This window comes from Peromyscus eremicus, chromosome 14 (genome assembly GCF_949786415.1).
Source record: "Peromyscus eremicus chromosome 14, PerEre_H2_v1, whole genome shotgun sequence".
Lineage (NCBI taxonomy): Eukaryota > Metazoa > Chordata > Mammalia > Rodentia > Cricetidae > Peromyscus > Peromyscus eremicus.
This window is the reverse complement of record NC_081430.1, coordinates 52213715-52233789: the sequence shown is the minus strand read 5'-3', so window position 1 is coordinate 52233789 and position 20075 is coordinate 52213715.

Sequence of the window (20075 nt, the reverse complement as noted above, 5' to 3'; positions counted from 1 at the left end):
CCACCCCCTCTCTTTTTAAACTTTGTACTGTGTACTGTGTTTTCCCATGGTAGGCTACAGAGTTCTTGCCCTCCTGTAGTAGCATGGGCCCATCTAGGGAGCCCCTTTAGGGATATCCTGGCTTTTGTTTCTAGATAACTAACCCAGTGCTGTGCCAAAGAGCAACAGCTGGAGCAGAGGGATGGGTGTTAGTGTCTTGGTGGCCACGGAGCGCTCAGTGAGCAAGTGAACAGTTGAACAAAAAGTCAAAGCAATTGGGGGAACAACCATGTCAACATGGAAAGGGGGGTCTAGGCACAGGGGACAGGAGAGGCAAAGGCTGGGAGGAAGCACAGGCAGAGGTCTTTGGAGGTAAGAGTTGGCGGGGGTGGGGGGTGGGGGTGGGGGTATGGGGGTGGGGGGGCGTGGCTCAAAGGGATGAGGTCAGGGATGTGATGGGGTCAGAACGAGCTCATGCAGCCAAGGGCCAGACACCAGGGGCCTAATGACTCCAAGGAACTTAGTGCTGGAAGAGCCTGGGGACCCCGATGTCAAACTGTGGACCAAAGAGGGGTCCCATTTAGTTTGGGACCACTATGGCAGAGGATCACCCAACCACTGTGAGATGGGCTTGCTGAGAAAAAAAAACACTGTTAATGAAATCATCTAGTTCATGACATGCACATATATTGGAATATATTCAATAGACTTCAAGTTGGCATTCATGTATTAGTTAATACATTCAGTTACATCTCCATAAGAGTTGATAAACACACTTGTGGATCAGGCCAGGGATGGTTCCGTGAGTAAAGCGTTTGCCACGTAAGCCTGGTGACCTGAGTTCATTTCTCTGGAACCCACAAAAAGCCGCATACAGTGGCTCAGATGTTTGTGATCTCAGTGTCCCCGTGGGAAATGAGAGGTGGAGACAGGAGAGCCTCCAGAAGCATGAGGGCCAGGAAGCCTGGCTAACACAGTCAGTGGTGAAGAGACCCTGCCTTAAACGAGGTGGAAAGGTGAGAGCCGACACCATGAGGTTCTTCTCTGACCTCCACATGCCTTAACTCTCACACGAATTCACACAGTCCCCCCTCCCCTCTCTGTCTGAAAACCATGGAAGAAAGGGAAAAGGGAAGGAGGGAGGAGAGAGGAAGGAGGATGGAGAGAGGAAGGCAGGAAGCATACTGAACGTTGAAGATTGCACCAGAGTAAGAGCCACTGATACAACCTCCCAGTTCATCGCCGACCAGCACTCACCAAGGTTCTCTTGTGCCATGGGTCTGAAGCCCTGGCACCAAGGGGTGACATCTCTGCTGTCATCTTCTGCCCAAGTTGTCATCCTACCAGCTCACAGGGATCTTCAAGACTTAAAGAGTGGCCTCTTGTAACCCTGTCTCCTTCAATCACTTCCACGAGAGGCCTTCTGCCATGCCCGTGTTCACCCCACAAACATGCACCCCTGTGTGGGAGCATCCTGGTGAGTGGGCGGGTTCACATCTGTGAACAAGGCAAAGCCCTCACATGAGACTAAAGGGGACAGAGAAGTGTGGTGGTGGGCATCATTTGGGACAATGAGCAGCACCGAGAAAAACGGAAGAGGGGAGGCTGGGCCTATGTGGTCAACTCCGAGGAGGCCCTTTCCCTAGTATGGGCTCATTCTTATTTCTGGGGGATGTTCTAGACTATTGTCTTGGGGTTCCTATTGCTGTGAAGAGACACCATGGCCATGACAACTCTTATAAAGGAAAACATTGAATTGGGGTGACTCACTTACAGTTCAAAGGTTCAGTCCATTATCATCACGGCGGGGAGCATGGCGGTGTGTAGACAAACATGGTGCTGGAGAAGTAACTGGAAGCCCTACATCTTGCAGGCAACAGGGAATGGTCTGAGGGTCACACTGAGCAAAGCCTGAGCAATGGAGACCTCAAAGCCCGCCCCCACAGTGACGCACTTCCTCCAACAAGGCCACACCTACTCCAACAAGGCCACATCTCCTAAGGGTGCCACTCCCTATGAGCTTCTGGGGACCAATTACATTCAAACTACCACAGCTGTCATCTTAGGTAGATGAGGGGATCTTATGGGGATACAGGAGCTCTGGTGGAATCAAACCACCTGTAAAGCTTTTCAGTGACATTCCATCAGGGGCCTAAGTTTACCAATTGAAGGGCCAGACGGCATAAGGACTCTGTTCTTTGCAGTTGTCAGGTTGGGGCTCTGGGCAGGTATGAGCGGGGGTGGGGGTGGGGTGGGGGTGGGGGTGGGTGGGGGTGGATGGGCGGGGGGGGGGGGGCGGTGCAGCACCTTCTCAGGGTTGAGTTGCCCTCCTCCTGCCTTCCCGTCCTCCTATCAGCCTTCAGTGCCATAGAAGAGGAGGAGGCTTTCAGATAATTTCAAATGAAGCAGGCTCTGGATGAATAGCTACCCTGGAGGGAAGGGCCCTACTGTGGGTGCCCACACAGAAGGCTGTCTGAACGGGAAGGGGCAGGGCCCCCCCACCCCAGGCCTGGGGCTGGCCTCTTGTTCCCCTTTGGTCGGTGTGCAGCTGAGTCCTGGATCTGGAAAACATGTGTCTAGGGATATTTTTGCTCAAGGCATCTAATAATGAGAAACCAGGTCTGCTGCTTGAAGTCCTGGGCTACACACCACAGCTGCGTCAAGATGGAGAACTCTTTGAGTGTAGCGAGCAGTGCCGTGGCTGAGAGACTCTGGGGTAGGAAAATGTTGAGGCCAGCTGAGGCATTCAGAGGTCAGGGCACTGGAAGCTGAGAACTCTGAGGCCTGGGAGGTGGGGAAGAAAAGGCCTGCAGTGAGCCACGGCAGAGCCAGGACGGCCCCACCGACTCCTCGCCAACTTGGGTGTTCTATATCAGACCAAGCTATTGGAATCACTGCTGTGACCACCTGGATATGAAGTGTCCCCTCTAAAGGGCTCCTGTGTTGAAAGCTTGGTTATCAGCTTGTGGTGGTGTTTTGGGACTTATAGGAGCTTTAGGATGTGGGGCCTAGCTTGAGGGATAGGTGGCTGTGTGTGGGACCTCGAGGGTGTATTTTCTCAGCTCTTCTTGCACCCTGTTCTCTCTGCTTTTTATCTTCCATGAGGTTCAGACCCTCCCCAGAACATGGTCCTCCAGCCATGACATTCTGTCCAAGTGCTGGGGGCCAAGCAACCTTGAAATGAACCCCCCAAAACCATGACTTGAAACAAATCCTTCCCCTCCTCCTCCCAAATTGTTTATTCCAGATACTCAGTCCCAGTGACGCAAGGGTTACTAACCCAGCATCGGTCACGTCTGCCAGCATTTGCTTGCCTAGAGAAGGGAGCCTTAGGATCTGACGAAGGGTTAAGACAGCACTGTGCCCACATGGCTGTGCTTGATGGTAGGCACAGTTGCCGCGTGCTGCGTGGCTGCAAGCTGAGAGTTATTTTCTTCTTTTGATTCCTCCATCTGAATCTGGACCCAACCCAAACCAGACTTGCCATCTCATCCCTGAGCCGCAAAGCCAAGCAGGCTTCCCTGAGCATCCATCCTCTGCCGGCCTACGGTGATTGCTGGCAATGCTTCTGCCCATAACTAAAACCAGGACCTTCTCTGTCAGTGGCATAGCTGATGATGGAAGTCCCAGCCACGGAGGACGAACCAGTTCAATCAAACGCCGTTTTCCCCCTGGATCTTTGGGGGTGGCTCTACAGTCAAGGTAGGACTCCCAGCTGGCCATTTTCTTCACTGACTCTGAGACCCAGAATTGGGGGTTCAGGTTTGGCTATGACTAAGAGCCGACCAATGGGGGTTTTCTCAAAATTTCCCTCTGATTACGTTGGAAATAGACCAGATCCTGCCTTGAAATTCTCTGCAAATGAAGGAGTGTGGGTGCCTAATGCCCATGTACCCGTCCAACTGTGCAGAGAGGCGTGGCTGTATGCACCAGATCCTTCTGACTATGGGAATGTGTGACACTGGCCCACGGCCCTGGTCACCTGCAGGTGTCCTGAATGAGAAGCAGGGACCTAAGGGGGCATGACAGATGGAGGTGTAGAAATCACCTAGTGGTCCAAGGACAGAGGTTGAGAAGGTTAGGGGCGGTTTCTGAGTCTGGGTGGTATGTGGATTCTCTTTTCTCTTTTTTTTTCCCTTTGAAATGATTATAGACTCGTAAGAACTTGCAAAAATAGTACAAAGTGGTGCCGTGGATCCATTGCTCAGCCTCCCCCGGGGGGTGACAGCTCTGTGACTGGGGCGCATCACTCAAACCAAAGCATTGTCCCTCACAATACACTGTAATTAACTGGAGTGCATCCTGTCTTGGATTTCACACGTTCTCACATGCCTCCATGTGGTTTCGTTTTGGGTGTATCTTTGTGTACAGTTCTGTGACATTTTATCCCATGTATAGATTCCCATAACCACTGCCAGTACGCAGACCCTCCCGCCATGATGAAGGGGCTCCCTTGCGCTTCCTTTCCACAGCCACGCCCGCCCGCCATGTCTAATCCCTGAGACCGCTGGTCTTTTCTCCATCCCTGTAATTTGACTGGTTTGACAATGCTGAATCAGTGGACTCACACACCATGTTAGTCCCGGGCCTGGGCATTTTCCGCTTTGTAAAATTCCTTTGTGATCATCCAAGTTCTTGTACAGATCAATGGTTGGTTCTTATTTATTCATGAGTAGTAGTAGCCCATGGTATGAATCTGATAGTTTATTTAATCCAAATTCCATCAAAGTGGTCCACTTGATTCCATGGGGAGCACTTAAGATACAGTGATAAGAAAGGACACCAGCCTTGTCCTGTTAGCAAGGGAAACCTCAGGCTGAGGACTTGGGGCTGCTCCTATTCATCAACCCACACATTTACAGTGTGGCGCAGACTGTGTGAAACCTCAGCAACATGACAGTGAATAGAACATTACCTCAACCAGTTCCAGGTATCTGTGAGCTAATGAATCAGGGGAGCGCTTACATATTTGACAGAGAGAAAGACATAGTTCTCATTTTTGGTGAAGGTTTTAAGAATGAAGATCTGGGGTCACTCTGGAAACTGCTGTAGCATTGAGTTTGGACAATTGTGGTGATCTTGCCTGGGGAAGTGAACAAGATGAGGAGCTGGCTGGTGGAAGAGAAGGGCATCTCTGGTGGTTTGAGTGAAAATGGCCTCCATAGGCTTATAGGAAGTGGCACCATTAGGAAGTGTAGCCTTGTTGGGGTAGGTGTAGTGTAGTTGGAGGAAGTGTGTCACTGGGAGGGTGGGGGTGGGCTTTGAGGTCTCAGATGCTCAAGCCAGGCCCAGCGTGGCACGCTCTTGCTGCTATCTGCCAATCTGGATGTAGAACTCTCAGCTACCTCTCCAGCACCATGTCTGCCTGCATGCCGCCATGCTTCCTGCCACACTGACAGTGGACTAAACTGCTGAACTGTAAGCCAGCCCCAATTAAATGCTTTCCTTTATAAGAGTTGCTGTGGTCATGGTGTCTCTTTACAGTAGCAGAAATCCTAACTAAGAGAGCATCTCAGGCCTAGGAACACTCTTATGAGTGAGTGTTCTGAGTCTGGAAAGAGGCGTGGGATGGACAGAAGGCAGGAGCATTGACTTCTTGATTAACGGTCTAAGTGAGATTAGGCAGGGTGGGTGTGGATGGGTTGGTTCCTATTGGAGGAACATTTTTATTTTAAAGCCAATGGGAAGCCACTGGGGGATTTTAAACAGGGGAGGACATTTTCTGGTTTGTAGTTTACAATAGCCAAACTGGCTGTAAATCATCATAACCTCCTGTGACCATGGCCATGATGATGGTGTGGTTTAAGATCGTTACAGGAGAAATGAAGCAATGTCGGCTGAGTGGTCAGGTGGGAGGTGGAGCAGACATGAGCAGAGGGTGTGGAGTGCCAGGCTGGACTATTTCTGGGGAGAAACTGGTGTTTCTGCTGGTGTCTGTGTGATCCATGGGTTGTAGCGAAAAGGGGGACCTAAGACAGAGAGCAAGGACAGGCTCGGGGGGGGGGGCTTAATTCAGACTGTCCCTGACACTTAGCATCACCCGGCCTCTGCATCTTCATTGGTGGAACGAGTAGGATACAGTCACAGTCTACCAGAGCTCTGGCAAGGGCCTGCGGGACATCACACACGTAGTTTGCTCACAGAGGCTGATGTGGGGGCAGCAGGGTGTCGCAGTTATCTTCAGTCACCTTCTTCGTGTAGCTTTCTCAACACAGTAGGTAGCAGACCATGGAGCACAGAGAGGGTGCTCCACGTAGGGGTATTCCTTGAACTTCCTTTAGTGTCTCTTCCCCCAGGAACATGTGGGCAGGGCCTGGTGGTGGTGGGGATGCCCTGCAAGGACAGGAGACGTGGTGCCAGGGATGAGTGGTCCACAATAGCCGAGAGGTGGGTGGTTCATAGGACTTGTGCATCCTTACACTTTCAGAGCTTACAGTCACACTACACGTCCATCTTTGGGGCTTCAAAAAGCACATCTCCAGGTAAGGGCATAGAAACCACAGGTCTGCAAGTCGGCAGGGTGGAGACCTCCATGTTTTCTTTCCTCTAGATGGCTGTTTTTTCTCTTTTCTTCCTGTCTTTTTCTGTTTCTGAAGTCAAGACACATCCTCCATCCGTGTGTACTTGGCATCACGGCTTCCTTGTGCCCCTCCCTGTTCCAGAAACTGCCATTAAATCTTTCAGATGACATTCTTTATGCAGGGGATCCAACTCTGCTGACTTCCTACAGACAAAACTCTTGGTTGTGATGTATTGAGTCACTGTGAATGAGGCTGAGCGTGCCAGACAGAACCCGTCTGAAGGTTTTTGGGTCCTCAGTGGCCTCTCTTGGCTACCCAAGGCCTCTGAACTAGATGGAGGCTCTTTATTATTTGTTAGTACATGACTTCCTCAGCAAAGTCTTGGGGGTAACGGTGCTAAGTTCAGAGGCATCCCCATGCATCCCATCCGGCCCCTGTGACAAAGCTAGTTCTGACATGCAAAGACATGTCACTCTGCATGCACATAGAAGACCACTCCCTCTCATGATCTCCATGTCCTGCATTGAGAGGTCAGCATTGCTGAATGTTTATGAGTAGTACTGGGTGTGAGTGGTCTAGGGGTTGTCTAAAGGCAGGTGGGTGGTGGACAGCACAGGGTCGGGGACTTGCTAGAGGGACAGGCCCTTGGGGTCCTCAGTGCTGGGGCTCAGGGCTGGATGGAGCCTCCTTCTCAGGTCTTTGCTGTCTGAATTCTTCTTGAGTCAGCTGTGCTATGTATCTCAAGTGACTGCGACCTAACCACCTTGCAGACATTCTAAAGTGTGGACAGCTGTTTACTAGGGGGTCCCTCCTGGTCTCAGGTCTCTGGGTGGGAACACACTGGACATGTCTCTACTTTTCCCAAGGACAGGCCTTCAGGGAGGTGGAGGCTGGGTGATAGGGTAACAGTGTCTAATGGGGCCTGAATCATGGGATGTCACTCTTTGTAGTCTGCGACACATGGTGACCCCAGGGTCCATGCCATAGACTGGAGGAAATTAGATGAGATTAGATGATACCAGTCCTGAGTCTCCAGTACTATGGGGACTTCACAGGTCAGGAAATTAACTCTGGAAACAGGGGTGTGGGGTGGGGGTATCATGGGACAGCATCTGGTGCATTGCAGTGTGTCCTAGAAGCACAGGGACTCCTGTCGCCATCCAAGCAAACGTAGGACTCCTTTAGTTCTGGCTGGGTTTGCTACTGGCCTGTGGAAGACGGAACTGCAGCCCAGGGGATTCCAGACTAGTACGTGGGGCCTGGAGAGAGGCTCAGAGAGTTTCAATATGCAGAACATGGCGCCTTACAGCGGCTGCAGGGATAAAAGTATTGTGTGTGTGTGTGTGTGTGTGTGTGTGTGTGTGTGTGTGTGTGTGTGTATGTATTCACTGATGTTTTGTCAACATAAGCCAGAGTCATTTGGGAAGGGAAAACCTCAACTGAGAAAAATGTCCTCACCAGACTGGCCTATGGGCAAGCCTGTGGGACTTTTTTTTTTTTTAATTGAGATTGATGTAGGAGAACCCAGCTCATTGTGGATAGTGCCAGCCCCGGACTGGTGGTCCTGGGTGCTAAAAGAAAGCAAGCTGAGCAAGCTATAGGGAGCAAGTCAGTAAGTGGTGTTCCTTAATGGCCTTTGTCTGCATCAGTTCCTGCCTCCAGGGTCCCGCTTGAGTCCTTGCCCTGACTTCCCCGGATGATGGACTACACTCTGTAAGATGAAACAAATCCTTTCTCCCTTAAGTTGGTTTTGATCATGGTGTTTTATCACAGCAGTAGAAACCCTAACTAACACAGTATGTCACAGGGCAGCCCTGGGTGCCCCCTCCTTCACCCAGAGAAGCCCATTCCATCTGTTTTCCATTTTACGGCTCTGGTGGACTGGAAACACTGCTTAGATCACCTGGCCTGCTCTTTTGTCCCTAAGAGCAGAGTGTCCTGTTTAGCTTGACCACTACCTGCCAGCCTGTCTGTATCTCTTTCCATTACATTCTGTATCATTATTTTTTTGCGTCAAGGTCTCAGGTAGGCCAGACTAGCCTTAAACTCACTGGGTAGCCAAGGATGACCTTGAACTTCTTGTCTCCCTGCCTCCACTTCTAAATGCTGCAAGTGCAGACATCTGCCACCACACCTGTGTATACCGTGCTAGAGAGGCTCACACATTTTGAATGCTTTGTCACTGGTTGGTGGAACTGTTTGGGGAGGATTAGGAGGTGTGACCTTCCTTGTTAGAGGAGATATGTTATTGGAGGAGGGCTTTGAAGTTTCAAAAGCCCATGCTAGGCCCGGTCTCTTCTCTCTCTCTGTCTCTCTCTCTCTCTCTCTCTCTCTCTGTCTCTCTCTCTGTCTCTCTCTGTCTCTCTCTGTCTCTCTCTCTCTCTCTCTCTCTCTCTCTCTCTCTCTCTCTCTCTCTCTCTCTCTCTCTCTCTCTGCCTGCAGATCAGATCAGGATGTAAAGCTCTTAGCTACTGTTCCAGTGCCATGCCTATCTGATTCTCACCATGACAATTATTGATGGACTAGCCCTTTAAAATTGTGAAAAAGATCCCAGTTAAATGCTTTTTTATAAGAGTTTCTTTGGTCATGTCTCTTCACAGCAATAGGACAGTAGCTAAGATATTCTCAACCTTTTAAAGGCTTTGGGGGAATGTGGGAGCCAAACAAAGTGGGAGCTGCTATTTGAGCCTTCATCTGGCTGGCTGGACTGGAGTATGTAAAAGCCGTGTTCCCTCAGTCCCAGCTTCTTTCTTTTCCTCCATAACCATATGCACATACTAGCCTCACACCTACCATGCAACACACCCATACATGTATAAGCACCTAAGCCCACATTCAGTGCCATGTATTACTATGGTATTATGAATGTAATTGGCCCCCATAAACTGGTAGGAAATGGCATTATTAGGAAGTGTGGTTTGTTGGAGTAGGTGTGGCCTTGTTGGAGGAAGTGTATCACTGTGGGGGTGGGCTTTGAGGTCTCCTATGCTCATTATGCCTAGTTCAGACCACGTCCTGTTGCCTGCAGGTTAAAATGTGTGACTCTGACCTCCCTCTCCAGCACCATGTCTGCTTGTACACCACCATGTCAGAATAAACATTTGAAAATGTAAGCCAGCCCAATTAAATGTTTTCTTTTATAAGAGTTGCCCTAGTCATGGTGCCTCTTCACAGCAATAGAAACACTAACTAAGGCAATTACCATGTTCTCATCTGCACTCCCACGAATACACTCGCACACACTGCCTCCACCCACTCTCTAATACATTCTTTTCCTTACTCAGAAGAGTGTGAGCATCTGTGATGGCTAATGTCACATATTTATTTGGCTGGGCTAAGGGGTACCTAGGTATCTGGTACAACATTCCTTTTGGGTGAGTCTTTGGGAGGACGTCTTTGGAAGCTTGTCGTGTGCATGGATAGAGAAGGAAAATCTGCCCTCATCTGTGTGGGCAGCTGCTGTACAGTCCACTGAGGGTCCAGACAGAAGGTCAGAGGAAAGAAAAAAGGCTATCTTTCTTGCTCTCTCCCACTTCCCCTCTCTCCTCTCTTTGTCCTTCCTTCCTCCCTTCCCACTCATTGAGATGAGATATTTACCTTCTTGTGACCTTAAGCAGTGGAGTCCCATATTCTCAGGCCTTCATCTTCTAGACCATATATTACCCACCTGGCTCTAGCTCCTAGGCCATTGGCCAGGGACCTAATGACACCACAGCTCTTCTCAGCTCACAGACCTCACATAGTGGGAGCTCTTGACCTCCACAGTTCCGTGGCTAAGTCTCCTGATAAATTCCGCACACACCTCCATGTAAGCTGCCTCCGTTTGTTGTGCTTGGATGACACTGTGCTCGTCAGATGAAGTTTTGTGGCAACTCCATGTTGAGTAAGCCTCCTGCCCCGCTTGTCTCTAAACCCTAGGCTTCTTGTTCCAAACAGCCAAACTGGCAAAGCAAGAGTTCCTGAGGTAGGTTGGGGGTGCTACTTGGGAGAGCACACACATGTTGGGAAACAAAACACGCTGGGTGCATGTGCAGGGTTTCTTAGTGACCTGCATACAAGATCAAACCATTGATAGAAACAGCATTCATAGAGCTAGTGATAGCACTCCCTTAGCCAACATCCAGGCCCGAGCTGAACCCCCATTCCCTTCTCTTCTGTGAATGCCCAGAGAAGGTAGTTCCAGAAGAATCTTTGAAGCCCACAGAGGTCAGCTCATGAGGAAAGCTATCTCTGTAACATGCAAGTACAGGCGACTCTGAGGATGCTGGTCTGGAAGCGTCCAGAAGGTATCCAGAGGATGTGCCGAGATCACTGCCAAGTGGCGCGGCCAGCCAATGGATTTTCAGTGTGCATCAAACAGGCTTCTATTGGAAGGAGGTGCCAGCAAGGACTGTCATAACTGAGGGCTTGGCTTCAAAGCAAACATCAGGCCGACTTCCTCGGCAGGTGTGAATGCAGGAACTCTTCCTCTCCACACTCATACGCTTACACTAGCCTCACACCTGGCTGTGCAACACCCGCACACACTCACAGTTGGAGCCAATGCTCATTTGCCATTCTAAAATCCCAGGCCCCTTAAGAATTCTACAAAATACCTTTGGCCTGTGCTAAGAATAACAAAGCCCAGACGACAGCACATCTGTTTACAACATGGTTTATTAAATATCTAAAGTTTGCTATTGAGACCAATTCCTTAGGGAAAATGTGGCTTGCAGAGCATTGTTGGTAACACACCTGGTGTCCTGGCAGTGATGGAGCCGCACAGCCTGATGGGTGTTTGCACGTCGGTGGGCATACCTTCTTCCCTGTAGCTCCAGGACTGAGGAGTGATTTTGACACTCACATCTTTAAGAAATCTAGTTAATAAGGGCATAGTTGCTGTGTGTAGTAATGTCTTTGGTGGATTTGGGTAAAGTCAACCGAAAGGGTTTTGGAAAGGATTCATTGCAGAGGCTGTTAAGATTTGTGGGCGGTGGGTGGGCAGGTCAGTAGTGGAGTTGCATCCTCCTTTCCATCAAGATAGAAGCATATATGAGTCGTCATGGAGAATCCAAACATCCACTCGAGGGGGTAAGGGAACGGCTCAGTGGCTCAGGGCTTGCTGAGGAACTGTAAGGACCAACATTCACCTGTTCTGTTGGTCAAAGGAGAGGCCTGTGCACAGCCATGGTGGCCTTTTGGGGGAACCCTGGTGCCTTTGCGGTCAGGAGAGCAGGAAGCTCTTAGGACTTAGGACCTGGTAGGTCAGTGAAGCCCATGGTGTTCCTTTATACTCAGAGACATGTCCACCTCAGGCCTGGGAGGTGGCTCAGTCAGTAAAGTGCCTGCTGTGCACATGTAAAAACCTGAGTGGGGATCCCCAGCACCCACGTAAAAATCCAGCATCGACAGCATGCACCTGTAATTCTAGAATCATAAAGGTGGAGACAAGAAGATCCGAAAGACTTGCTGACCTACTACCCAAATAGGTGAGCTCCAGGTTCAGGGAGAGATTCTGCCTCAAAAACTGAGGTGGGGAGTGATTAAGGAAGCTATCTGATGTCAACTTGTGGTTTCAAATGCACACACAGTGACTGACATACACAAGCACATGCATCCCCACGCCCGTCCCCCGCCCCCCCAAAAGGAAAGAAATGCATCCATCTGGGTGGCTTGGCTCTTCAAACCATGGCCTATGGGTTTGCCATGGCCTGAGCCTTGGGAGATACTGAGGGGCCTGGAGGGATCCAGGCAGTCCTTCTGCTGACACTTACTAATTTTTCCTTAACAAGTGATAGTGACTTTTATATAAACAAATTCATGTGCATCAAATGACACCCCAAAGAGATGTTCCCCATCTGAGGAAGCTTCTCTAGCTGTCTTGGCTGGGCCAGGAGATCCTATCCCTCTCCCTGCTCTGCTTGCTTCTTGGCAGCAGCTACCACTCAGGGCCAGGGGTGTGGCAGCATATGGCTGGCACAACTCTCTTAGGAACAGAGACTGTGTAGTTATTTATATCTGTCCCCTCCCCGAGTGGCACCACGGTGGACACATGGATCATGGTAAGCAGGTATTGCTGAGTGAGGGTCATGTATGTTCCCCACCTGATACCTCCTAGTCTTTTCCCTGACCCTACAGAAAATAGGGTTAATAAAAGTATTTATAATCAGGCATGGGGAGTCATGCCTGTAATCTCATTCAGAGGGCTGAGGCAAAAGAATTGCTTTGAGTTTGTGGCCAGCCTGGGCTATATGGAGTTCCAGGCAAGGCTGGGCTACAGAGAAAGACTCTGTCTTTTAACAGTGTGTGTGTGTGTGTGTGTGTGTGTGTGTGTGTGTGTGTGTGTGTGTGTGTCTCAGGCAGTACAGTGCTTACCACATAAGTATGAGGACTGATTTTGAATCCCCAACACCCAGGTAAAAAGTCAAGGTCTAGTCTGTAACCCCAGCACTGGAGTGGCAGACACAGAAGGATGCCTGAAACTCACTGGCTTGTCAGTCTAGCTCGAAAGATCCTTTCTCAAAAAACAAAGTAGATAACAACAAAGGAAGACACTCAATATTGACCTCTGGTCTTCACACGCACACACACACACACACACACACACACACATGCACACACACACACACACACACACACACACACACACACACACACACCCCAAATTGTAGCAGATCTTACCGGCATCTAGCCAGGTGTCTCTACCGCCCATGTCAGGGTCACTTGCTATTGAATCGGATGGGGTCCAACCCAGGCATATGTCCCTGGGTGATGGCAGCTCTGCATATACTCATCATGGATTTGCCCCTAATGGGAGTTGCTAGAGAGTTATTGCCCCCTCTCCTCATGTGGCTGAGGCTTGTGGGGCCACTGGCAGCAAGCGAAGCAGCAGCCTCTGCAGACCGCAGTGGTCCTCCCACCCCCTCACTGCTGCTGTGAACTACTGACTAGACTGAAACAGAGTTTTGGGTCCAGAATGTTCACTGGCAGAGGGAGAGCTCCGCTGGTAATCTCAGGCATCACCCTCATCTGGCACCCTGGGTGTGAGCTGCCCTGGGTGTGGCCTGCTTTCAGCAAAGTCACCAAATCAACCTTGGAAGATGTGCCTGAGTCAAAATCCCAAGGGTCCTGCCCAAGGCCAGCCAGCTGCCTGCAAAAGTCAGCCGCCCCTTGGCATCGCCCTGCACCATCCCTAGCTCTGCCTGTGGCTCTCCTCAGTGCCTGTCTGTCTCTCCTGGGCTGGTCCCACTGGAAGTGCCAAGTCCAGAGCTCAATAGCCTCTTTGGAGAAACGCAAGAGTGAAATTGTGAGAGTAAACCAAGACAGTCCCTTTAAGGGGAGCAGCACCATGCCAGACATACAGTAAGTGGCTCATTGATGTGGACCTTTGCAGCTGTCATCATCACACTTGTGACATCCTTGTCACCGTGATCATGGAGGTCGGACTTCTATGGAGGCCTGAGACTGCCTAGCCAGTGACACATTTCCTTCAGGTGTCTCTCTGTTTGTCCAGCTTTGAGTCTGGCAGCTGGCATGCTACACATTCCAGATCAACTGCTCATCAGATGTCCTAGGAACTTGTCCCCGGCCCTGGCACCTGCAGGCACTCTTCTGTTATATCTTTATATTTAAGGTAGAGGTTCAAGTGGCTGCTTTGGAGCCAGGCCAGGGGGTCTGCCTCTCCCTGGGGGCCTGCCGGTGCCTCAGACGGGTCTCAGCAGGAAGATGTAGAAGGCAGTCGTTTTCTGGGCCCAGATGGCTATACCCAACCCCTCCTCCGGCAAGACGTACGTACATGGTCGGGTGATTAAAGCAGACCTACTCAAAGCAGTGAGTCGAGCCGAATCAAAGGAAAGACAAAGAATGCATAAAACCCCAGCAGTTTAAATTTCATATTGGAATATCAAAGGAATATTGAAATATAGGAATATCAAATACCGATTCGTCGTGTTTTCTTAATGTTTTGCATTTACAGACTCAATTTCAATGGGATAAACTCCACTGTCTTTAAGAGGCTCCCATAGAGTGCAAACTTGGCTGATTTTAAAGGAAACAGATTGGAAGCCTGGAACCCAGATAGGTGGTTCGTTCCCCTTCCCGCACTGTGGGAAAGTGTTTAGCATTCTGGGAGACTCTGAGGTGCTCACTGACTTATGGCTGAGGCTCCTCTCAGGGAACATCCTGTCTCCCCAGCATCACAGGGATGTTTGAGGAGGCACAGGGAAGTAAACCAGGGCAATTTAGGGTGGTGCCTGCCTACGAGGAAGCCCCAACTCCTTCTAAAAACCGACTGGTAATCTTATTTTGAACAGACAGATTTCCCAGAACCCAAAGATCTCTGTCTAGGCTTCTAGATCTGTATCTGCAATTGGATCTCCTTATATGTGGGTTCTTCACTCAGACTAGATCATCTGTAGGCGAGAAGAATTCAGAAGCTTGCATCTGTACTGAACATGGACAGACTTTCTTCCTTGGCATTAAACTAAAAAATATTGTGTAACAGCAATTCACATGGAGGGGGGTTGTTGGTATTGTTGTTTGAAACAGGGTCTCACTACGTAGCCCTGGCTGTCCTGGAATTTGTTGTGTAGATCAGGCTGGCCCCAAACTCACAGAATGCTTCTGCCTCTGGGATAAATACTGGGATAAAGGGGCTAAAGGCATGTGCTACCGAGCCAGACACTGCATTTACTGTCTAGAGGTGGTCTAAAGTGTGCGCTTGTAAGGATAACCTGGTGCCAGGGAGACTCCCAGGAATCCACAAGGAAGACCCCAGCTAAGATTCCTAGCAATAGCAGAGATGGGGCCTGAACTGGCCATCTCCTGTAATAAGACTGGTGACTACCATAATTGTCATCAGAGAGCATTCATCCAGTAACTGATGGAACCAGATGCAGAGATCCACAGCTAAGCACTGGGCCAAGCTCCAGGAGTCCTGTTGATGGGAGAGAGGAGGAATTACATGAGTAAGGTGGGGCAAGTTCATGATAGGAAATCCACAGAGACAGCTGACCTGAGCTCGTGGGAGCTCACCAACTCTAGACTGACAGCTAGGGAGCTTGCGTGGGACTGACCTAGGCCCTCTGCGTGTGGGTGACAATTTTGTAGCTTGGTCTGTTTGTGGGGTCCCTAACAGTGGGACCAGGATCTGTCCCTGAAGCATGAGCTGGCTTTTTGAAACCTATTCCCTATGGTGGGATGCCTCACTCAGCCTTGATGCAGGGGGGAGGAACTCGGTTCTGCCTCAACTTGATATGCCATGCTTTGCTGACTCCCATGGGAGGGCTGCCCCTTTCTGAGAGTGGATGGGGGGTAGGTAGAAAGGAGGTGGGGGAGGGAGCAGGAAGAGAGGAGGGAGGGGAAACTGTGGTTGGTATGTAAAATAAATTTAAAAATTTAATAAAAATAGTTAAAAAAAAGAATAAACTCAATGACAAAAGACAAAAAGGAAAGGGTGTGGGTCTGGCGAAATAGCTCACTCTCGGTGAAGTGTTTGCCTTGCAAGCGTGAAGATATGAATTTACTATGATTTCCAGAACTCATAGATAACAGCAGGGAGTGGAGGACACAGCTTGCAGCTCCAGCCCTAGGGATAGAGAGACAAGCCGAACTCTGGGGCTCCTTGATCAGCCGTTCTAGCATACTTGACTGAGTTCCAAGCCAGTGAGAGACTCTGTCTCAAAGCGTAAGAGACTGAGGTGGGCAGAGCCTCAGATTAGCCTCTGGCCACACACACACACACACAGACACACACACACACACACACACACACACAGAGAGAGAGAGAGAGAGAGAGAGAGAGAGAGAGAGAGAGAGAGATTTAAATTAGAGAGAAATAATAAGAATGGTGTTAAGCATGTGGAGCATTCACCTCTTATTCTCTAAGCAAATCAAAAAAGATGTCATACCTAGTAGACTAGAACCCTCATGACCTGTCACATCTCTAGGTGGCACAACCACTTCAGGAAACACCATGGCATCTCTCTAAGAGGTTAAACACTGCATTGCCGTATGACCCACCAGTTCCACTCCTACGTAGATGTTCCGGAGAAGAAAAATACACAGCCACTCAAAAACCAGAAAGCGGATATTTTCAACAGCACTATTTCTAATAGCCAGAAAGTAGAAATGACCCAAGGGAGATGAACTGATGGGTAGATGAACAAAATGTTCACATGATTAAATATTACTAGGCAGCACAAAGGGATGAAGGACTGCTACCACATGGATGACCTTGGGAAGAGTGTGATTCCATTCAGAAGACATGCCCAGGGGCTGGAGATACGGCTTAATAGTTAAAAGCACTTGCTGCTCTGGCAGAGGGCCCGTATTAGCTACCGCTCTGTGGTTGTGATACAACACTTTGACCAGAAACAGCTTCTAGAAGGAATCGTTTATTTGGGCTTATAGTTCCAGAGGGATAAGAGCCATTATAATGGAAAGGCACAGCAGCAAGACAAGGCATGGTGACAGGAGCAGGAAGCCGAGAGTTCATCTTCAACAGCAAGAAGCAGAGAGAGCGAGCTGCACCCCAGTGATGCACTTCCCCCAGCAAGGCTGCACTTCCGACCCCCACCCCCAAACAGCAGCGCCAGCTGGGGACCTCGTGTTCAAGTGCCCCAGCCTATGGGGGACATTCCTTACTCAAACTACCACAAGGCCAGAGTTCAGATCCCAGCACCCACGTCACGTGGTCACACCCACCTGTGACTCTAGCTCTGACTTCTTCTCCTGGCCTCCCTGGGGAACCTGCATACATGTGGCAGACACACGTAAGAAATGCCCAGAACAGGAAAATTGTCAGAGACAGAAAACATGTGAGTGTCTGCCCTAGTCTGGTGGGGGGAGGGGGGAGGGGAAGTGCCTGCTCTGGTGGAGTGGGTTTCTTTCTCTGCATTGCTCACATGGTGGAAATGTTGGAGACCACGGAACTGCACACTCAGAGTCAAGGAATCAGAGACAAATGAAATCGTAGGACAGTGGGGACAAGAAAATGGTTCCAGGCAGAGAGAGTGACGGACTGCGCTATTGGCCAGGAGGAATAAGTTGGGGACACAAACAACTCCAGGGCTTTGCTCTTGGATCAGATGAAGGAGGAGTGGACAAAGGGCAATCAAGGTTAGTCCCAAATTAGGTTCTGGAAAAATTATGTCAAGTACCAGTGGGAGGGGGGATTCTTGGTGGACATATATGAGCAGTTTGGGGGACACCCAGTGGAGACACTGGTCCTGTGCACCATGGGAGCATCCCTGCAGTGTGCATCACTCTTAGCCTTTTCTAACTACACCGGAACAAGACTGTGTCCTAAAGGTCCCCTGAGCCCATTTTCTCCTCTACTCAATGGGCTAACTTTGTCAGTCCTGTAGCAGTCCCCATCTTTGCCGGGCCCAGAAGGTTCCACCTGCCTGGGCTAGATAGAACCAGGCCTTCCCTGCTCCACCTGAGGGCCTTGGGTTGGGACCCATGCTCTGCCTGGGGAGCTGCCCTGGGTCTCCATCTGCCTTACCCAGAGTCTGCACAGATGCTTGCTGCCTCTTCCCCAGCGCCCTTGCCACCTCAGGTAGGAGCCTGAAGGACCCCATGGCTTCTGCTTGCCTGTGTTCTTTGGGTGGCCAGATGGTCCCTGGAAACTAGGAGCCTCTAAGTCATAGATTTTCACTCAGGCCTTGGTGTTCATCTCTCTCATTCTTGGTGGGGTGACCCATGTTTTGTTTATGGCCATAGTGTCTTATACAGGACAGAGCTTGGCATGAAAATCTGTTTGCCAGGTGTGTGAATGGCGGACAGCACCCTTGTCCAATCGGGTGGCCTCATTAGTGCCAGAGCAGACACTTCTGCCTGCCAGCAGCAGTCAGTCTCTGTTCTGGGATCTACTGAGCAACTGCAGGGAGGGCTGGGTAGGTCCTGGGAACCCGATTTTCTCATTGTCACTAGCTTTGGGATATTTGTATGGACAGACTCTTAATGGAAAGCTAGGCAGGCTCTGCACAGGGCACGCAGGAAACCGGACACAGGAAGGGACCAGTTGTTTCCTCTTCTTCCCCTCTTCCTTTTCCTTCTCTTCTTTTTCTCCCCTTTCCTGCTACTACATTTTCATGGATGCCTGGGGTGGTGGCAGCCAATGGGGACATTCAGTAACCCACTGAGATGCCAGGTGGGAACCAGCAGGAATCAGATCCTTTGTGTGCCACTAAACACCAGCAGGGACATCTGTTCAGATGAGGAAACCCATGCTCTTTGCTGCTGGGGCTGTTTTGAATAGGGGTTTCTGTTCTAGAAGCTGGAAGCCCCCTGACCACACATTTCTTACCTGAAATGGGCTCCCTGGACTACTGTCCCCAGGATATTCTTTATAACTGACTTTATAGTCTTTATAATTTTTCTGTTTCTAGTACTAAAACCTAACCCTGAGTCTGGGGGGAGATGACTTTAGGGGAGGCTGGATCCAGACCCTCTTGGGTTCGATGTCTGGGCCAACTCAGGAACGGCAGCAGAAAGTGGACTTTCTCACAAATAGAGGAGGCAGAGAAGTGCCCAGGGGACTCTTCTGGGCAGGGCTTAAGCAACTCAGCCACCTTTATGAAGGGGGTGATGGGAAAAGGGGTAGACCAGTTGTTCCCCTGAAAGCAGAGTGCGGGGGTGCTGGGCAGGCAGAGCCCAACAGGTACCTAGTCCAGAAGGGCTTTGGAGTTTTCAGTTTGGAAAATACCAGTTGATCTCTGTCCCAGAAACTTAAAAGGCACTTGTACATAATAGAAAGTTTGAGAAGTCTTCCAGAAAAAACAAAACAAAACAAAACAACAACAACAAAAAAAAACAGAATGTAAAGTTTTTTCCCCCTTTGGTTTGATTTGAAGCTCAGAGTGAATAGCCTGTGAGTCTCAGCCTTGGGGGCTAGATAGGGCAGCGCTGGGTTCTGTACTGAGACTCCACAGTCATAGGCTCTCACACTGTGGGTTCTGCAAAGTTGTGAAGCAGGAAGAAAAAACCACAGGGTCCAGGGATGTGGGGGGAGGGGGGCGACACTGCTGATCTGTCCTAGATCCTCATAGTTACAACACGGTGAAGTAACTGTCTCTAGTGACGCTTACCATCAGCTGTGGCCAGAAAGTTGGAGCTAAGCACCAACTCAAAGGCCTTCCTGGAAGGTGACAAGTGCCAGGAAACAGCCCCCCCTCCATCCAGACTGTCCCCCAGGCGGGCACAACTGGGTAGATAAACTGGAAGTTGAGGCCAGTGTGCTGGTTGTTGCTGAGAGTCACACACGCTCGATCACCAGCTGGAGTCAAACTATATGAATGTGTATGGTTTAGATTTATATTAGGCAAACGGGAAAAAAAAGTACATCACATGTTGGTTGTAACTTCATAAGGCTGGGAGCTCAAGCTCTGATCTGCATCTTGAGATAAAAATGGTGCAGTTTCCGAGGCGGGCCATCTCCTGGAATGGTTTCAGACAAGTCGGCTGCTGTAATTGTGGACTCGTGGAGCAGAGATGAGCCAAGAATGTTCCAGACAGATCAGACCAACCGCCTTGATTGCATCAGCCCTCTCAGAATCTCAGGCGGGGGCTTCTTACTTCGGGGCAATGCTCCCC